Source organism: Vipera ursinii (genome assembly GCF_947247035.1).
Source record: "Vipera ursinii genome assembly, chromosome: Z".
NCBI lineage: Eukaryota > Metazoa > Chordata > Lepidosauria > Squamata > Viperidae > Vipera > Vipera ursinii.
This window is the reverse complement of record NC_139517.1, coordinates 107,337,990-107,360,191: the sequence shown is the minus strand read 5'-3', so window position 1 is coordinate 107,360,191 and position 22,202 is coordinate 107,337,990.

The window sequence follows — 22,202 nt, the reverse complement described above, 5'->3', positions numbered from 1 at the left end:
GTTCAGTTTCAGCAATTCAAAGGCTCAAGAAAGGATATTGCAATCTCCCATTTTTAGTAATATGCAGCCCATTCATAAGTACAAGTGTCAATTAACAAACAAATCTGAGTTAAAGACAGATTTAAGAATGGAACTCTTTCTTAAGGAACTGCTTATATATAAATCCAGAGTTCATGGGTATGATATTGTTTAGTGAGTCATTGAATGAGTAAATCATAGCTGAATTAACTATCATTAAGTGTGTCATGCAAAACAATCCATCAAGTCAAAGCTGGGCAAACTATAGCTAAATGTAGTATGTAAAGCTGGCCAAGGACTTGGGTAAATGCAGAGAAAAGGAAAAAGTGATGTTGCATGTACATGTCAGATGTGATGTTATTGTGGCCTCTATCCACATCTAATTTAATTTAATTTAATTTAATTTAATAACATTTATATACCGCCCTTCTCCCTGAGGACTCAGGGCGGTTCACAGGGCAGAATAAAATAGTGAATACAAACATTAAAAAAGATTAAACAAATTGCCCTAGTTAAAAACAATATAAATACAACACTAAAAACCCCCAGAAAAGTTAAAAAACAAAAAATAAAATAACCCCAACACTCCCCCTCAGGCTAGGCCGGCTTGTACAAACAGAAATGTCTTAAGATCGCGACGAAAGGAGCGAAGATCGGGCGCCATCCGGAGCTCAACCGGTAGCTGATTCCACAGCTCCGGAGCGCCCACAGAGAAGGATCTCCCCCTGGGGGCCACCAATCGACATTCTCTGATCGGTGGCACCCTGAGGAGGCCCTCTCTGTGGGAACGCACAGGGCGCAGGGAGCTTGATGCCGGCAGCAGATGTTCCCTGAGGTACTCCGGCCCCATGCCATGGAGTGCTTTAAATACCGTTACCAGTACCTTGAATCTCACCCGGAAGACAACTGGCAACCAATGCAGCTCACGGAGCAGAGGCGTAACGTGGGAGTATCGGGAGACTCCCAACACCACTCTCGCGGCTGCATTCTGTACCAGTTGGAGCTTCCGAGTAGTCCTCAAGGGCAGCCCCATGTAGAGAGCGTTGCAGTAGTCCAGACGAGAGGACACGAGCGCATGAGTGACCGTGCATAAATCGTCCCGGCTAAGATAGGGCCGCAACTGACGCACCAGGCGAACCTGTGCGAAGGCCCCCCTAGTCACGGCTCCTATATGGTCTTCCAAAGTGAGCCGTGAATCTAGGAGGACCCCCAAGTTGCGAGCCCTATCTACGGGGGGTAATAGTTCACCCCCCATAACTAGAGGTGGAATGTCCGAATAAACCCGGGACGAAGGTATGCAAAGCCACTCAGTCTTGTCGGGGTTGAGCTGGAGTCTGTTCCTCCCCATCCAGACCCGAACCGCCTCCAGGCAACGGGACATCACGTTGAGGGCATCACTGGGGTGGTTTGGGGTCGAAAAGAAAAGTTGGGTATCATCAGCGTACTGATGATACCCAACTCCAAAGCCACGAATGATCTCACCCAGCGGCTTCATGTAGATGTTGAACAGGAGAGGCGAGAGGACCGACCCCTGAGGAACTCCACAAATGAGAGACCTCGCGGTCGACCTCTGCCCCCCTGCCAACACCGACTGCGAACGTCCCAAGAGATAGGAGGAGAACCACTGTAAAACTGTGCCTCCCACTCCCAATCCCCTGAGACGCCACAGCAAGATACCATGGTCGATGGTATCGAAAGCCGCCGAGAGGTCTAATAGGACTAGGACAGAGGAATGCCCCCTGTCCCGAGCCCTCCAGAGATCATTCACCAGCGCGACCAATGCCGTCTCCGTGCTGTACCCAGGCCTGAAACCCGATTGGTACGGGTCTAGATAATCCGCTTCATCCAGGACCAAAGGGAGCTGATGCGCCACCACACTCTCAACAACCTTCGCAAGAAAGCGAAGGTTGGAGACAGGACGAAAGTTGTTCAATACAGCCGGGTCCAGGACAGGCTTCTTGAGGAGAGGCCTCACCACCGCCTCCTTCAAGACGGCGGGGAAGATACCCTCACTCAAAGAGGCCGATATAACTGCCTGGAACCAGCTGCGTGTCCTCTCCCGGGCTGCATAAACCAGCCAGGAAGGGCACGGGTCCAGTAAACATGTGGTGGTGCTCAGCCTCCCCATGATCCTGTCCACTTCCTCCGGAGTTACAGAATCAAACTCCTCCCAGATGGTATCGACAAGACCACCCGCGTCCTGATCGTCAGACTCTGCCCAGTCAGAGTCCAAACCGGTCCGAATCCGAGCGATTTTGTCCGACAGATGTTGGTTAAACTCCTCGGCACGTCCCTGCAAGGGATCCTCCCTCACCTCCTGATTTAGGAGGGAGCGAGTCACCCTAAACAGGGCGGCCGGGCGATTATCTGCGGACGCAATAAGGGTGGCGAAGTGGTTAGACCTCGCCTCCCTAATTGCAGCGAGATAAGACCTAATATAGGCTCTTAGTCGCAATCGGTCGGGTTCGGATCGGCTGGACCTCCAACCGCTCTCTAGGCCCCGTCTCCGACGCTTCATCTCCCGGAGCTCCGCAGAAAACCATGGAGCCCGACGGGATCTGCACCGGGTCAGGGGCCGCAAGGGTACAACTCGGTCAAGGGCCTCAGTGGCCGTCCTTTCCCAGGCCTCCACTAGGGCCTCGGCCGAGCTGTGAGTGAGGGAGGCAGGTGGGGACCCCAGCGCTGCCTGGAACCTTTGGGGATCCATTAAGCGTCTGGGGCGGTACCATTTGAGTGGTTCCAAACACCCACGGCGGGGGGTGGCAAAACGGAAGACCAGCCGCAGGAGATGATGATCGGTCCATGACAGGGGCATAATAATTGGAGAGCCCCCACCAAGATCATCTAACCACCGTCCAGACAAGAAAACAAGGTCAAGGGTGTGGCCTCCTTCATGAGTCGGTCCCGTAATTACTTGCGTCAGGTCCATGGCCGTCATGGAGGCCATGAACTCCCGAGCTAACTCAGATGATCCTCCCAGCGATGGTAGGTTGAAGTCCCCCAAAACTATAAGTTTCGGGAACTCAACCACCAGCCCCGAGAGGACATCAAGCAGCTCAGGCAGGGCTGCTGCTGCGTGACTAGGCGAAAGGTACACCAGCAGCAAGCCCAACTGCGCACCAGGGCCGCATCTCAAAAAGAGAGACTCACACCCGACTGTCTGGGGAACGGTGGCCTCCCGCGGACACAAGGTCTCCCTCACAACAACAGCCACTCCCCCACCCCTACCCTGAGCCCGAGGCCGGTGCAGCACTCGGAAACCTGGTGGGCAAAGATCAACCAGAGGAACACCGCCCTCTGGGCCCAACCAGGTCTCCGAGATGCAAGCCAGGTCAGCCTGCTCACCCTCGACCAAGTCTCGAACGAGAGGAGCCTTATTAACGACCGACCTGGCATTCAAATACACCAGCCGGAGCTCAGGAGGCTGCACATCCTCACTCCCGGGACCTCGGGGCGGAACCAGAGGGTCGGAGTGCCTCACCGCTTGTAAGCAGCGGAGAGGCCTTCCCTGAGACCGATACGGCCCTCTGTGGAGAAGGGGGACATTGTGTGTGTGTGTGTGTGTGTGTATACATACATACATATATACAACATATACAACGTCGAAACATTGCCAAGACACCCTCAATCCTACACGGGAAAAGACCTGAATATGCCAAGACCTAGGTCTTGGCGTATTCAGGTCTTTTCCCGTGTAGGATTGAGGGTGTCTTGGCAACGTTTCGACGAGGTCCCACTTGTCATCTTCAGGCTGGCACAAAACCAAAGACATCAGCCTGAAGATGACGAGTGGGACCTCGTCGAAACGTCGCCAAGACACCCTCAATCCTACATGGGAAAAGACCCGAATACGCCAAGATCTACATACCTATACCCGTGAAAATCTACGAAAACATATATCCATAGAGAGAACGAGACAGAGAAAATGAACAATATCTGAAATGATAGATGTCAAGATCCCTTACTATTGTTTAATGCTGTATGAGGTTGCTAGAGCAACATTATATAAAATAATGATGATGATATTAACAACAATAACAATAATAATAATAATATGGTATCACTTTTATGGGTATCACTGTTATGGATGAAACGTGTAACAGTGATACCCATTGTCATCGGGGCACTGGGAACTATGTCCAAAAACTTTGCAAAATACATCAAGAAACTGCAGCTTCCTGCAATAACTCCAGCAATGCTACAAAAAACTGCACTACTCGGAACATCTTACATTTTAAGGAGATACCTGATTGATTCCTAGGATGCTGGCAGCAACCCGTGTCAGCCATCAGTGCCAGTCAATTTGAATGTTCAGTTGACTTGAGGTTCATGTTTAATGAATAAAAGATATAATAATAATAGAGTTGAAAGGGACCTTGGAGGTCTTCTAGTCCAGCCCCCTGCTTAGGTAGGAAACCCTATACCCATTTCAGACAAGCGGTTGACCAGTTTCTCCTTGTGTTACCCCATCCCTAGTGTATGAGGTTTAATTATCACAATTATTCTTACAATGGCCCTTTAATTAGGCACTGTACTAATATTCATCTGTACAGCCAGTTTGGTTAGGGATTCAGGCATTAGGCTAGGAAGCAGAAGACCATGAGTTCTAGTTCTGACTTGAATACAAAGCATGCTGGGTGTCCTTGGGCCAGTCACTTAGGAAGGAGGCAAACCACTTCTGAAAAGCCTTGCCATAAAACCTGGAGGGACTTGTCCAGGCAATGTCCGAGAATCAGTCACAATTGAAGCCGGGGTGTGTGTGTGTTTGTGTGTGTGTGAGAGAGAGAGGGAGAGGGAGAGGGAGGGAGGGAGGAGAGAGAGAGAGAGAGAGAGAGAGAGAGAGAGAGAGAGAGAGAGAGAGAGAGAGAGTCAGGACCCACCTCAATCCACATCTTAGGAAATAAGAACTCTTGGATGCAAGTTTAGTCCAAAAGGAAAATGTTTACTAGGAAGGAATCAATTGTGGGAATACAAGACGGAATCTGACAAAGGTTACATTTCAATCCTATATAAACCATTCCCATTTCAGCCCCTCCCCTCATCCATTTGGTCAGGCTGTCGTCAGTTGCTAGGTGTCAGGTCCTTCCATGGGAAAGGGAACTCTCCTTGGTTTTATGGTTATTGCTTTCCTTTTCAGTTGTAAATGAAGACACAAACCAGATCTGTCTGTCCCCCTCCCTTCCCCCGTTAAAACATCCCCTGTTGTTTGAAAATCGCTTTAGTAACCATCCTCTCCCCCCCCCTCGGAGAGATGGCAGAATCCCCAGTAATAGCACGTTGTTCTACCTATACAATTATGAAATGTGATATAAATGGATTCTGACATTCGGCTCTCCTTTCAGAAAAAAGATGAGTCCATCTGTGGGGAAAGAAAACATATAAATGTTAGCCTGGTTTGTTTGGATATTCTGTATGAAACCTCTTAAGCAACTTAGGTGCTTTAACATGGAGTTTGTTAACCCACTCATTTTCTGAGGAGGGGAGGTGTTTCCATGCCACTAAATATTGTATCGTTCCATGGTGTTTTCTGGAATCTAAGATTTCTTTCACTTCAAAATGTTGTTCTCCTTCCACCATGATGGGGGGGTGGTGGTGGGATTTTTTCTCGTAGTGGAGATTGTTGTTCTCTCTTTAATAGACTGCAGTGGAAGGTTGGGTGTATTCGTCTAAGATTTTTGGGTAGTTCTAATTCAACTGTTACTGGGTTTATGATTCTTTTAATTGGAAAGGGTCCAATATATTTTGGTCCTAGTTTTTTACAGGGTTGGAGTGATTTCAGGTATTTTGTGGATAAATATACCATCTCTCCTAGCCTAAATGGTGTGGGATCGGTTCTTTTTTTGTCTGCCTGTGTCTTGTATGCTTTTCTAGCATCTTCCAACGCTTTCCTAACGATTGGCCATGTATTTTGTAATTGAGCAATCCATTCCTTCAGATCAGGGATAACCGGTTCTTTTGGGGTTAGTTCTGGTATTGGGTTGAAACTCTGGCCTGTAGCTACTTGAAAAGGAGTGTAACCTGTGCTTGAGTGGACTGCATTATTATATGCTACTTCTGCAAAAGGCAGTAGGTCCGTCCAGTCGGACTGCTGAAAATTAATATAGCATCTCAGATATTGTTCAAGTATATTATTAAGTCTTTCAGAAGCTCCGTCTGTCTGAGGATGGTGACTAGATGACAGTCCTTGGGTGGTTCCTAAGAGGGATAAAAATTCTTTCCAAAATGCCGACGTAAATTGCACCCCTCTGTCAGATATGATGCGTTGTGGTACCCCGTGCAATCTGTAAATATGCTGTACAAAAAGTTTTGCTAATGCTTTTGCAGTCGGGATTTTTTGGCAAGGTATGAAGTGTACTTGCTTAGAGAACAGATCTGTGACAGTCCAGACTACGGTGTTTCCATTACTTTCTGGCAGTTCTACGATAAAATCCATGGCTATTTCTTTCCATGGGGCTGAGGGGTTTGCCACCAGTTGTAACAGACCTGGCGGTTTCCCTTGCAGTCTTTTGGCCATCGCGCAAATTTGACAGCTACCCACATAGCTTTCTATGTCCTTTTTCATAGATGGCCACCAAAATTGCCTTTTAGTTAAGTGTAAGGTTTTTACAAAGCCAAAGTGTCCTGCTGATTTTGTATCATGGCACAGTTGCATGAAATTGATTCTCTGTGTGGCAGGTATATATAGCTTCTCCCCCACCCACGGCAGTCCATCTTTAATTGTGCACACATGTTTATTTTTCTGGAACCATTCATCACTTTCCAAAGATTTCCTGAATTCTATTCCAGTTTGGCTATCTACCTTCGGCTTCATTTTTTCTTGTGCCCTGGTGGTGACTGGTGCTGCCAGTTGTTGTTCCGGTACAAGTGGTTTAAAGTCAGTAACTCTTGTGCTGTTATATTGGGGCATGCGGGATAATGCATCTGCAAGGAAGTTCTTTCCCCCCGGTAAGTGTTTGAGAGTGAAATTGAATCGGTGAAAATGTTGGGACCAGCGGGCTTGCTTAGGAGTGAGCTTCCTGGGCGTTTTTAGTGCTTCCAAATTTTTGTGGTCTGTCCAGACCTGGAAAGGTATTTTATTTCCTTCTAAAAATTGGCGCCATGTTAGTAATGCCCACCTCAACGAGAATGCCTCTTTTTCCCATATTGGCCAGCGTTGTTCTGTTTCTGTGAGTTTTCTGGATGTGTATGCGCATGGTTGCAATGTCCACCCATCATTTTCTTGTAATAGTACGGCTCCTACCGCTACATCACTCGCATCTGCCTGTATTACAAAAGGTTTGTCAGGATCTGGGTGTTTTAGGACAGGTTCAGCAGAAAAAAGTCTCTTTAGCCTCTCAAATGCTGCTTGACATTCCATTGACCATTTCAGAGGCTGGCTGGGTTTCACGGGTGACCCCCCCTTCGTTTTCAACAAATTTGTGAGGGGCATGGCTATTTGGCCAAATGCGGGGATGAATTGGCGGTAGAAGTTTGCAAACCCCAGGAAACTTTGCAATTGCTTCCGTGTGCGGGGGGGTGCCCACTCTAGTACTGCCCTGACCTTCTCAGGGTCCATTTCGATGCCCTCTGGAGATATGCGATATCCCAGGTAGTCGATTTTTTCCTGATGGAATTCACACTTCGATAATTTAGCATATAAGTGGGCAGCTCGCAACTTCTTCAGGACTGCTCTGACTAGTTTAATATGTTCCTCTTTGGTTTCTGTGAAGATAAGGATGTCATCGAGGTAAACCAGGACCCCCTTATATAGGTGCTCTCTCAGCACGTCATTAATTAATTGCATAAAGACTGCGGGGGCCCCTTGCAGTCCGAATGGCAATACTTTGAATTGATAGCACCCTATTGGGCAGTTGAATGCAGTCTTCTATTCGTCTCCTTCCTTAATCCTAATACGGTAGTATGCTTCCCTCAGGTCTAGTTTGGTAAAAATCTTTCCTTTCGATAGGTGGGATAACATATCCTTCATTAGGGGAAGGGGGTACAGATTATATTCACTAATTGTGTTCAAATTTCTATAGTCCACAACCAAACGAAAGGACCCATCCTTCTTCTCCCTGAACAGAACCGGGGCGGCCACTTTGGGTTTGGCAGGCTCAATAAATCCTCTTTCTAAGTTTTTCTTTATGAATCTTGTTAAGGAATTTGTTGTGCAGGGTCTCCTTGTGCTACCAAAGAGTTGCACAGACAAGGAAGGGTACTGAGAGTAGTAAAAGTCACACACAGGAGTACACTGATTTGTAAAAGCAAAAAGTATTTTACTTTTAGGTGGTGTAAAAACAAAAATGCACAGTCAAAAATAAACAGTCCAGGTCATAAACAATAGCAACAGTCCAAGGAGTAATCCAAACACAAAGTCTTCTTACCAGTCCAGAGGTCAATACACAGTTCAGGTTACAACAGTAGTAAACTAACAGCAGAGCAAAAACAGTAACAGTAGATATCAGTGAATTCAGAGAGAGAGAGAAGCTACGTTACTAGCTTCCTCTTATGGCCATGAGAACACTTACACACCCATTGGCCAATTAACTTCTTAAAGACATAGCATTATGGTTAATATATTTTCAACCCAACATTGTAGGCTAACACCATATGCCTAACAAATCTCTCCATTTCTGCCATTTCCCTTGGGCTCATGGCATACATCCTGGGTTTTGGGAGTTTTGCCCCAGGTTTGAATTCTATGGTGCAGTCTGTGGGGCGGTGGGGGGGAAGCTCATCTGCTCTTTCCTCACTGAAAACCTCAGCCAGGTCCCTGTATTCCTCCGGTATCTCTGGTAATCCCTTCTCTTTCCCCACTGCTGCTGTCTCCTCCCTCTGGGTTGGGGGGGGTGCTTTTGGAGTCTAAGTTCTTCTGCCCCCCCTTTGGGAAGTTGAGTTCTGCTGTCCTCCAGTTTATCCCGGGGTTCCATTTCTTCAGCCATTCCAGTCCTAGGATCATTGGGCATTCCATGCCTGGGGCCACTATAAACGTTATGTCCTCCTCATGGGGCCCCAGTGATAGGTGGATTGGTAAAGTGGCTAGGGTGGCTGGTCCTCCCCCTGCTATTGTCCCATCTAATTGACTAAAAGAGATTGGATGTTTTAGCCTCCTCACTGGGATGCTCAATCTCTCCACCAGCGTTGGGCTGATAAGGCAGCGGATGCACCCAGAGTCTATCAGAGCTTTTATTTTGGCTGCTTCAGGCATAGGGGAAGCTAATATAGTCACTGTCTTAAGTATGGGTGGAAGGGGTCCACTTACCAATGGTTCTCCCTCTGAGCTGTCTTCCGAGTTGTCCACCGTCCCTGCGGTGCAGGCCGGAGTCCAGTCCCAGTTCCTGGCAGGAATTGTGGACTCTACAGCCTCTGTCCCCTTCATGGAAGATTCTTTTGTGTTGCCTTGGGGCTTCCCCGGCTTCTTGGAGGATGATGCCTCTGGTTTTCGTGGGGGGGCTTTTGAACGACATTCTGCAGCACGGTGGCCCTCTCTCCCGCAGTTGAAGCAACTTGTTGATTTTTTGGCTGTGGCTGGTGGTTTTTCCCCCTCGCGTGTTTGCTCGGGTGGCAGGCGGCCCCATGGTTTTCCTCTGCGGTGTCTCTTCAGTAGGTCTATTTCCACTTCCTCCGCCAGGATGTACCAGTCGTCGAGGTGGGGTGGGTCTCCTCGAGGCAGGCAAGCATCATACAGGTCGTAGTTCAGACCGTCTTTGAAGTGGCTAAGGAGGATGTCTTCTGGCCAGTTCAGCTTGCTGGCAATGGCTCGGAATTCTTGGGTATAATCAGCCACTGCTCGCCTGCCCTGCCTCACCGTTTTGATTCTCTCCCGGGCCTTACGGTCAGCCAAAGGATCCTCGAACCGTCGCCTCAAAGATGACATGAATCGGTTGAAGTCGTTGAGTTCTGGGGCGTTGGAGTCATGCAAGTTCACCACCCAGTCTGCAGCCATCCCGTCCAGGGCAGATTGCACAATTCGGATGCGTGTTTTGTCACTGGGGATATCCCGTCCGTACTCTTCCATGTAGCTGAGGACTTGGGTTAGGAAAAATCCCAGTCGTGATGGCTCCCCCTTGAATTTGACTTCCAGGGGCGGGAGTCTTTGGCTGGAGCGTTCTCTACGCCGTGGCCGGTATCGCTCCTCATCCTGGTCCCCATCTGTGGTTCTGGGGGGGGTACTGCTGAGGCAGCAATTCCTGTTCCATTGGATGGCCCCGGGGTTTCAGGTGTTGGATCCCCTCCGTTACCTTTCCAGTTGCGTCCCCAGGCGCTGCCTCGGTTGCAATTTTCAGCTCTCTCCTCCCTCAGTGAACTCAGGGTTGCTTTCATCAGATCAATGGCCTTTTCCAGGATCCGCTCCTCCTCGCTGGCGTGCAGGGAACTCTCCATCTCTTGCCTCCATTCTGGTTGGTGGTTACTACGCCTCAGGCTCTTTCCTCCCGAAGCCTTTTCCCACTCACTTTTCCTTCCAACGCCCATCGACCACCGGGGTTTTCGGTCGTACTGCTCCACCGCTTCTTCCCCGGGGCAATATGCTGCTTCAGCTTCCCATTGTCTCTGGGATTCCATTTGGGGGGAAGACTCCCCCTCCATGGGGCTTCCCTCCTCTCTTGCTTCGTCGCCAGACATTTGTATTTGTTGCAAAGTCCCCCGGTAAGGTTTTCCCTTCCAGGTTGACTCTTAAAGCAGATTCCGTCTACTGTCAGGACCCACCTCAATCCACATCTTAGGAAATAAGAACTCTTGGATGCAAGTTTAGTCCAAAAGGAAAATGTTTACTAGGAAGGAATCGATTGTGGGAATACAAGACGGAATCTGACAAAGGTTACATTTCAATCCTATATAAACCATTCCCATTTCAGCCCCTCCCCTCATCCATTTGGTCAGGCTGTCGTCAGTTGCTAGGTGTCAGGTCCTTCCATGGGAAAGGGAACTCTCCTTGGTTTTATGGTTATTGCTTTCCTTTTCAGTTGTAAATGAAGACACAAACCAGATCTGTCTGTCCCCCTCCCTTCCCCCGTTAAAACATCCCCTGTTGTTTGAAAATCGCTTTAGTAACCATCCTCTTCCCCCCCCCCTCGGAGAGATGGCAGAATCCCCAGTAATAGCACGTTGTTCTACCTATACAATTATGAAATGTGATATAAATGGATTCTGACAGAGAGATTGATTTTCTTCCTGGCTGGCACATAAATATGCTAATTCTGATTTCATTTTTAATCCAACAATAGAGATGAATAGTGTGTGTGTGTGTGTGGGGGGGGAATCTGTATGTTTACAGATCTTAGCCAAATTAAGAACATCATAATTTACCTCAGTCTATTCTATTTATTTTTTATCCCATCCTGAGGAGCCCAGAACATTGTCACCAGTTATTTTCCGTTCTTTTTATCTTCACAACACATCTAACCCAGGGTCATCTTTAAATTTATTTAACTATCCAAAGCAATTTAGAGCAATTTTCAGTTAAAGCACAAAGTATAACAACAAAATTTTTTCTAAAACATATAGAATTGGGGGATGGACAAATGGTAAAATTATACACACAATCATACACACACAGAGATGAACTAATTCCCTAGAATTTATTTTTAACTTAATATTGATATGTATTCCCAAAGTGGAGATATGAAGTCATAAACTGATATTATAAGTTGCCCACTTCTACCACTTCTGCACAAATCCTACAGAGTTTTAGTTGCCAAATAGAGAGAAACAGAAGCCATGGTTTATTTAATTATATTTTATTGAAGAAATTTTAGTGACTGGAGTCAATATAAACAAAATAAAGAAAATTATGGTTCCCTGTTTTATAGGAACCTAGTCTTGTGTGCCTTATCCTTTGCTCTTCTCTGGTTGATTGTGGCTCTCTATAAAGTAATACCAAACAAAGTTTATAGCATAAACAGATTACAATAAAAAGAAGGATTTTCATATTAAATGGTTGCTGTACAACATTGTGCTATATTTTACCCACTTTATATGGAAGAACTGTATTCTTAGTTCATTGCTATGGAATGCTAAATCAGGTCTCTTCTGAGTACAATAATTGAAAACATATTTTTCAAGAATGAATAAAAATAGATTGGAGATACATAGTTTTGACAGATGTTTCAGGTGTCAAAGTGATCATATAGGGGCATTGTTTGGGGCTTTGTTTCAAACTGAACAATGAAGATTTGCAATGAAGATTTGCATCAAGTGGTACATTCCCAACTGTTGTTTCAATGTAATTTATAATGGATAAATGTTATAACTAACATTCTACAAGTGCATCACATCAACTTTTTATTCTGCCCGGTGCACAAATGCTGAATAAATAAGATAAACAGAAATGTTCTAGAGGTGTCAAGCTGTGGGCAAGGGATTATATGAAAAGTTCTATGTGGCATTCAAATAAACCTAGCACTCTAGGCTTTTTTTAAATTTTCCAAATCAATCTTAGGTAACTATCACTGAACAAAAACTATAATGGGAACAGATACAGGGAACAGAACTGGTTTTACTGCCTCTGTTATCTGGCATGCAGCCACAGCCACTGTAAATGTCAGGAGTGCCTTTATAATTAAGATTGAAAGTCCTGGACCAGGTCATAAAGAGGACATGGTAGCAGCATTTTGTTCCATAATGTGGTCTGCAGCACATTTCTGCTGGCTAGAACTGTGAAGAAGAAAAAAGAGCTGGCTATGTAACATAGCCTTTTAGGGATTGCATAGTTTCCATGATCTTGTTCCTTGGCCTGCTTTATCCTCGAATCTTAGAGAAGGCTAATGAGTTATTATTATTCATGTAACTCATATTAGTCAAATGCTACTCAAACAGAAATATATTTGAGGATGCTAATAATATACATTTGTGAAGAGCCAGTTTGGTGTAGAGATTAAGGTGCTGGCCTAGAAACCAGGTGACTGTGAGTTTTATTTTCCCCTTAAGAATGAAAGTTGATTGAGTGACATTCACTCTCTCTCAGCCCAATTCACCTCACAGAGTTGTGGTGGGAAAAATATGAAGAGGAAGGACTCAGGGCGGTTTACAGGGCACTGTTTTAATTTGCCCTGTAAACCGCCCTGAGTCCTTCGGGAAAAGGGCGGTATATAAATCGAAACAAATAAATAAATAAATAAATATTATGTTTATTGCCTTGAGTTACTTGTAAAGTAATAAAGGCAGGATAGAAATCAAATAAATAAAACCATGCATAGGAAGATAATTCTATAGCTACTGTGAATCACTTCATTATAGGAAGATAAGTGGTTTTGCTAACAGTGACAAAATGTTGTGTGGGCTTGATTTTTGTCAAATTAACACAGTTCAAATTAGTAGAAAGCAAATTTTCAATAGCTTTTAAAAATATAGGGGTTCAAAGCAAAAAAGAAGTGCTCTGAAGAAATACACTATTTGGGCTGACACTAATTATTGCTTAGACTCAAAAGACTGAGCTCTGCATGCATTTCTTCACTTTTCTAGATATACATTTGCAACAATAAGCATTGGGTAAACTGTCTCAATTGAAGGATTCAGTTTGAAGAACTTTGCAGGCTCCACCATGAGACATGAAAAGGCTGATAGAGCTCACTATTATGCCAGGCTCAGAGCCAATTGAATCAATCCAAAAAGTATCAGACCAAAGAGAATGAATGTTTTAGGAAGAGCCACAAGAGGGAATCCAGGAAAGCAATAAAAAAATTATATTGCAAAAAGTCCTTTTACTTCTTGGCAACACCATCTATTAGCAGAAATTGGGATGCACTTAGCTACTTAAGATATTTGAAGAACTGTCAAATCAGCTTCAGGGATATATCTTCAGCAAGAACTGATTCACATTCATTTTGAAATCCTTAACTAGAGATACGTAGCAATTACAAAAAAAACACACCAAAAACAACAACAGCTGATAATACAAATCTATCAGTAGAAGTAACTGATACTGTTGAGTTCAATTTATCTGTAAACCTACTTAAAAGATAATGCGAGTTATAGCAATCAAGAATTTATTGAGTCACTTGACATACTTTGAATGCTGTCTTTGCCAGCTGCCCCAGGAGGGTATTAAAAGTATGATTCAGTGCTTTGTTTACATCAAACATGCATTATATGTAGTACATATTGAAAGCTTTATTTAGGGAGAAGAGATCATACCCCAAAAAAGTTCCCAATCTACCTGCTATGTGGTAGCTTGAGTTAATTATTAAGATTTTGTTTCTCTGGAACCTGGTTCATAGTCAGGTTTGCATTTCTGTGTATTATATATTCCATTATGCATTTACAGCAGGGGTGTCAAACTCAATTTCATTGAGGGCCGCATCAGCATTGTGGTTGCCCTCAGGGGGCCGGGTGGGTGTGGCCTGGGTAGGCATGGCCTACTGGGTGGGCGTGGCTAGAGTGCATATGGCCTACTGGGTGGGCGTGGCCAGCTCTACATCGTTCACATCAAGGGTGCCTATGGGGGCCTGGGCAGGAGTGGGACAGATCTGAGGGTCTCTGGCAGAAGGAGGGTCTCTGGGCCAAGGAAGTGGGGGCCGTTCCCTCACTGTTTCCAGAATGGCTTCGCGGGCCACATGAAACCACTTTGCGGGCCGGATCTGACCCACGGGCCTTGTGTTTGATATGTCTGATTTACAGCTTCAATATGGAAGTAATATTCCTATGTGTGGTGCCTCATGGAGCCTGAATGGTGTATAAGCATACCAACAGTGCCAGGTGGCCCCCAAAATATCGTTGCGTAGCAATAAAAAGATATTGAAACCCCTGGATGCCCAGGAAAGAGGGGGGGGGGTGAGAATAGGCAAGATAGAAAACAAGTCTGATAGCAGTGAGTAATGCTACCCGGGTGTGTCATCTTCCTTTGGTTTGACACAGCTTTTTGTGTCTTTAATTATAATCCAGAAGCAGCCAGCCAACCATTTAGTATACAGAATTACAGATGCTTATTTTCTTATTGTCACATTTAAAATAGTACCCTTTTGCACAGTAAAAGAGACACAAAAGATCAGTATAATAGGAATAAATTCCATCTTATTTCTATAGCAGCGGCTTCCAACCTCTTCTATAGCCCACACCCCTAGAACGCTTCTGATATATTGTCGCACCCCTTACAAAAATTCAAAGTAACGGCAATGAATTATGCATATATACTATAATTTTGAAACCCCAAGTTTTCGCAACCCCTGGAATATTGTCTCGCACCCCTGGTTGGGAACCCATTCTATAGTCATCCAAGATGGAAACCTGAAATTTAAATGTGACATACTACATCATGTCTAGTAAACAGTTGTGCTTTGGTCATTTGTTTTTATCTTGATTATATTAGAAACTATGTACGTCGTGTGTGTGTGTGTGTGTGTGTGTGTGTGTGTGTGTGTGTGTGTGTGTGTTATAGTTACAGTGACTATCAGGAGGCACTGGCTTATAAGTTTCAACCTTATTGGGAATTCTCAGACATGGGTACCAGATGTTATTTTACAGGGTTCAAGCCCTCTACATGAATTGGACCTTAGGTGACTATATACAGTGAATTAGTTTTAGGAGCAAAGTGATACTAATATTATATTATGATGATGATGATAACTTTATTGTCACTTTGAATGTACACCAATCGGCATACACCAAAATGAAATTTCGTTGCATACAGCTCTCAAAGGGTCACCACCTCCAATATATACTCCTTGTTCAGGGCCCGCTCAAATTTCACATTGTCCATTTTAGTCTCTAAGGAGTGAACGATGGCAAACAGAACAGATGGAAATGGGGCTCCATGTGGATTAGCCCTCAAATTCGCTTGTATTCTGACAACCTCGCCTTCTTTCCTTTTTCTGATCCTGACTCTTCCACCCTTTCCTTAAAGAGGCCTTGCTTCTTTTTGCCCCTGGAGCACGCTGCTGCTGCCATCACCAACTCCTCCAAAAGCCTCTCTTTCTTCCTCTGGGCCTGCTGACAGCCTCATCCAGTTCCTTCGCTCCATAAGCTCCAGGTCCTCTCCTCCTCTGCCTCCTCTGGAAACAGCCCTGATTTGCAATAGAATCCATCACTGGGCCAGCAGTCAGATCTTGCTGCTGGTAGAACAAATTCAAACAGCGCCAACGACTTTTAACGGTCTCACCAACAATTCCAAAACAACTAGAAACTAGCCAGGCCAGCAAAGATTGTCGGTCGTATGTCGTATGTTACCTTAGTTCTACCATGTTGCTCAAACACATTAAAATCTTCCTGATCATGTGGCCTATAGCCCTTACTATCCCTCCCAAAACTATTCGCCTTCAAGAGCCAATGCAGCTGAAGCCATTCCAGGCGCTGCCATCTTAGAACATAGCATATAACATAGCATCTCACCCTCTAAAAGATAGTGAACTGAATATACCATTCTAATAGCATTGTTAAACACAGAGAAGCAATTGTCAAATTTAAAATACTTACTAGTGGCCAGGTAGTGATAAGAGAAGTACTAGTACAAGTCACAGCTGAATTAATGCAGTCTAGCCCATTAAAGCAGGGGTGTCAAACTCGCAACATTACATGACGTGTCACGACGTATCGTGACTTTTTTTTGCCATTGCTGGCAATGGGGTAGTCGCAATTTCGCTATGATGCATCCAGCCCACGGGCCAGCAGTTTGATGCCCCTGACCAACTAACAGTGAAGTATTAAATCATATGAAACAAGAAACATCATTGGAATCTAAAATCCTAAGATATCTTTGGCCATGTCATGCCTGCAAATTCATTGGAGAAGGCAATGATGCTAGGAATGGTTAATGGAACAAGAAGAAGGAGCAAGCAAAGAATACGTGGGTTGATAAAATAAACAATTATTATTTATTTATTTATTTATTTATTTATTTATTTATTTATTTATTTGGTTTATATACCGCCCTACTCCCAAAGGACTCAGGGCGGTTTACAAGGCAAAATTTAAAAACAATACAATATAAAATTAAAATTAAATTATATTAAGTCTAGCCACAAAAATTAAAATCACAATTTAAAAACATTAAACCCCTCAGTCCAGACCAGATAGCTCAAAGAGCCAGGTTTTTAGGTCCCGGCGAAATGAACGAAGGTCGGGGGCAGTCCGAAGTTCCGTTGGCAGTTGATTCCATAGGGCAGGCACGCCCACAGAGAACGCCCTCCCCCTGGGGATCGCCCGTCGGCAATCCTTGACCGGTGATACCCTGAGGAGGCCCTCCCTGTGGGAGCGCACAGGATGATGGGAAATTGACGCTGGTAGCAGGTGCTCCCTTAGATAATCCGGGCCCATGCCATTTAGGGCTTTATAGGTCATCACCAGCACCTTGAATATCACCCGGAGGGCAACTGGAAGCCAATGCAGCTCACAGAGAAGAGGTGTTACATGGGAGTATCGGGAGACTCCCATCACAACTCGTGCTGCTGCATTCTGCACCAGCTGAAGCCTCCAAGTGGTCCTCAGGGGCATCCCCATGTAGAGAGCATTGCAGTAGTCTAGCCGGGAGTTCACGAGTGCATGGTTGACTGTGCGTAGGGCATCTTGATCCAGATAGGGCCATAACTGGTGCACCAGGCGAACCTGGGCAAAAGCCCCCCTGGCCACGGCTCCTATATGATCTTCCAAACTGAGCCATGAATCCAGGAGGATGCCCAAGTTGTGGGCCCTATCAACGGGGGGTAACACCTCACCCCCCATAGTTAACAATGGAAAAGATTGGTTAGTCTGAGATGCCAGTATGCACAGCCACTCAGTCTTGGCAGGATTGAGACGAAGCCTGTTTCTCCCCATCCAAACCCGGACCGCCTCCAGGCAATGGGACATCACGTCGAGGGCATCACTGGGTTGGTTCGGGGTGGAAAGAAAAAGCTGGGTATCATCAGCATATTGATGATACCCCACCCCAAAACCACGAATGAGCTCACCCAGCGGCTTCATATAGATGTTGAACAAGAGGGGATCGAGGACCGACCCCTGAGGAACTCGACAAACGAGAGGCCTCGGGGCGGATGTTTATCATGATAAACATCCAACAACTGAAAGAAGCTGTGCTTGATGGGAGAGCATTTGTTTATAAAAGAATCAGACACAGCTAAATGGTTAAAAAACAACAACAACATATAAATGTAATGAAATGCAAGTGTCTTTAATGCTGCAGATTTCATCGTAGACTGGCTAAAATCTATTAAGTTACATACTCTTATTTTTTGGTAGTTTATGAAAACAGATGCCTGCTTGAAAAGTTAGAGACAAAACATTAACTCCAAGAATTTGGAAAATAGATTTGAAGAAAAAGAGGCACAGTAAGAATTTTCTTCTCTATTCACACCGTTTCTCCCTGCATGACGTGAGGTCATTGTATCACATTGAGTCACTCAGGCTGATAATCAAAAGCCTATCAAATATAGTATCAATGTAGTTTCTTAAAAGTATATCAGGGCTACCAGGAGATGCCTAAATGTAGGAATATGATGGACCAGATATAGGGACACTTCTGCTGAAGAACAATTCAACTTCAGGCAATGAAGTATAAAGAAGAATGGAACAGTGGCAAAACTCAATCCTTTCCATATAGAAGATCACATATTCAGTCTTTGCCACCTTCAGGCAAAGTTATAAAAATCTGCATTGCCAGCCAGCAGCTGGTTCATATATTGTGAAAAGCAAAGATGCATTTTTGCTATGGCTTGTTGAACAAATTGCAGTGGCCTGATTTATGCACCTCATATGGGCTTACAAAACATATTGTTTAGTTTCAGATATTACCAGTCAGTGGCTAAATCATATATTGTGCAAAGCAAGGCTGTGTGTTTACTTGCTCATTGAACAAATTGCAGTGGCCTGATTTACACTCATCTCATGGGCAAATGACCAAGTGTCATATCTGTTCCCATTAAGGATTTTGTCTGATTTTAAGACACAATGTTTTATTAATGATTTATATTGGGATAAACAGGCCACAATATCATTCTTTCAAGCAAGAGATTACACTATAATGCCCATACATAAATATGACACATAAATTGTTGTGAAGCAATACTAGGCAAACAGAACTAAAACATGCTGTTTTTAGAGTACCTTAGAATCCTATATCCAAAAAAGGATTAAGATAGTCTTGAAAAAAATATTGTTAAGGCCCAGATGGGAATTCCAAGATTATTTTTTTATTTTAATTCCATTTATATCCCGCCCTTCTCCGAAGACTCAGGGCGGCTTACAAGCTTAGCAGTAGCCTTCATTCTATGTATATGCCTGCTTATTAGGGCTTTCACACACACCCCAAGCGGCATTATTACAAAGTCAGCTTAATTGCCCCCAACAATCTGGGTCCTCATTTTACCTACCTCGGAAGGATGGAAGGCTGAGTCAACCTTGAGCCTGGTGGGATGCGAACCTGCACTAATTGCAGGCAGCTGGTGTTACTTAAGGAGGCATTAGCACTAGTCTCCTTTGCTCACCTGTCTTACTGTGGGATTCATATGCAGAACATTGGAATTCCTGCACCAAATTTCCTTATTGTTACAAAATATCAGAACTTCTCAAGTTTGGGTACTTTTTTAATTACTTTTAAAATATTATCATTTATAAATGATACTATAAATGTTAGCGATCCATATTTATCTCATGGACATTTGGAATGTAATGAGAGAAAAAATAAATAAGGATACATTTTAAACCATTAAAACCCAATCCTCTATTTAAAATATTTACATTTTGACTTAAAATTTCAGAAGAACATGCATGGCATGGCATTTATAACACCTTTGTAATTTAATTTGTGCAGGATCAGGAAAATCCTAACTACTGGCAAAGTGGTTTTTCACATATTTATGATAATCTTCAGTTCCTCTAAAAACTCAAAGCTGGTGGCTCTATGGATGTGCCCATGTCTCTCTTTTTTTTTTTTTTGCAATGATATAGATGTGTTTTGCTGTTACTGCCTTATGGGATGCTCCTACCTTTCAGTTTAGCCTACAGCCCTGTTATTCTGCCCCCCAAGTCCTGCTTAGTAACCCCAGGCAAGGTCGACCAGATGCTACTAACAGCTTTTGTTTGTTTAATTTTAGTTAAAAAGCAGATCTGTACAAGCCACCAATTTGCTGCTAACAACCCTAATTTCTGACTAAATTTGAAACAAATCTTAAATAATGTCCCTTTTCCCTAATACCTTTTTCAAAGCTTGATTTTAATTCTATTATACTATGTTTTTGCCTCAGGGGTAGAGTGGTATAAATAAGATTAAATATTTATACATCATATTCAAGTGCTTTATATCTAAGGTGGAAAAGAAATTGCATCAGGAATGTTACTATATCCAGACTGACGGACGTTAACAAAAATAAAGATTTTCTGAGCAGGTTGTTTTCAATATGGGTAAAAGATTATTTGCATAAGGACTGAGTTGCCAGTTAAGAGCACCTGATGAGAAATGTACAACTTGTCAAGAGCTCCACTTGACAGCTCAACATAAACAATTCATAAATATCATAGCCAAAGAAAATATATGCTTATGACTGTTTGCTCATTTTGAAAAGATCAAACTGTTGGATATCAAAGACCAGTGGCTTTATGCAGCTGACTCACTCACAATGATTTCTCAGTACTGATACATTTAAAATTAAGTAACTAGACCCTATAAGACTTTTCTCACCAATCTCATATCTAGAGAGCCGTGGTGGTGCAGTGGTTAGAATGCAGTACTGCAGGCTATTTCTGCTGACTGCCAGCTGGCAGCAGTTCGATTCTCACCGGCTTAAGGTTAACTCAGTCTTCCATCCTTCTGAGGTTGTTAAAATAAGGACCCAGATTGTTGGGGGCAATATGCTGACTCTGTGAACTGCTTAGAGAGGGCTGTAAAGCATTGTGAAGCAGTATATAAGTCTAAGTGCTATTGCTGTTGCTAGAGAGAAATTACTAATTATCTGAATCAACTGCATATTTATAATCACATATCAGCTACAGTCACCTCAAGCAAGCCATTTTTGTCATGACTTTTCATTTGTTATGCAGAAAATAATACTAATTTTGCTAAGAGGATTGGAATAGGACATTAAGGATTTTTTGAGCTAATATCAAAGAAGTATCTTCAGTATTGTTTTCTGAACCTTTTGATCACATTTATCGATTAATGTATACATGTTCAATGAGAAGTTGCACATAGATGTTGATGGTGGGTTTGTTTTGGGGGTTGGGTTTTTGGGTTTTTTTTGCATTTTTTGGTTGTGTTTTTTGAAAATCCATATATCTTTGAACTGGGCTGGACATACTTCTTGAAGCCCAGCTGTTTTTACCAAACCCATCCTCTCAATCAGGTCCGGATACAAGTGTTTATTTAGTGAAATTTCACAAAAATGAGATTATTCAGAAAGGGTACTTACATTAGAAATTCAAAATTGCGACCAAAAACAGGTTTCTATAGCCATGTGTCTCCGCTATTTGTGGCAGCCATTTTAACTCTGTGCCTTGCCTGGGAAAGTTTGGGCCTATGAGAAGCTGGAAGTGGATTTGTGTGTGTGTGTGTGTGTGTGTGGTCACATGGCCAAACAAGATCCAGTGATTTTTGCAGCCGGCACTGACCATTTCTTTTTGTTTTCCTGGAGCTGGGTGGAAGATCTGCTGCTTGCTGGGCTTGAGGACTACTGCAGAAAGCTAGAATTACTTCTGTAAGTATTTTAAAATATTATTTTTTGTTATTCTAGAACAGACATGTCAAACTGCTGGCCTGCGGGCTGGATGCGGTATCCTGAATCCACAGCCACCCCATTGCCTGCAATGGGGAAAAAGTCATGATACGTTGCACGACATCATGTGACGTTGGGGGTTTAGTACTCTACTGTATTGTTTGTAATCACTTTGGGATCTGCTCTGCTTTCTATTGTGTTTGTAAGCACAGTACTTTACAAGATTGTTTGTTTTCATTTGTCTGAAACTTACAGCATGTGGCTCCTGCTGCCTCCTCTCCCTAGCACAGAGATTTTTGCTGACCCCTTACTGGAAGGAAATTTCCTCCCCCCCACCCCATATTGGATTTTGTCTGGAGAGGCTTGTGCTGATTGCAGGCAGTTTTTTTAAAAAAAGGTTTTAAATTTAAATTGCCTCCAGAAGTTGTGGGTGTTCCCTCACTGGAGCCTTTTAAGAACAGACTGGATAGGCATTTATCAGAAACACAGTACAGTACTGTACTCTCTTGTGAGAGCAGTGGGTTAGATTAGATGACCTCAAGGTTGCTTCATCTCAGTTACTGTTGCAAG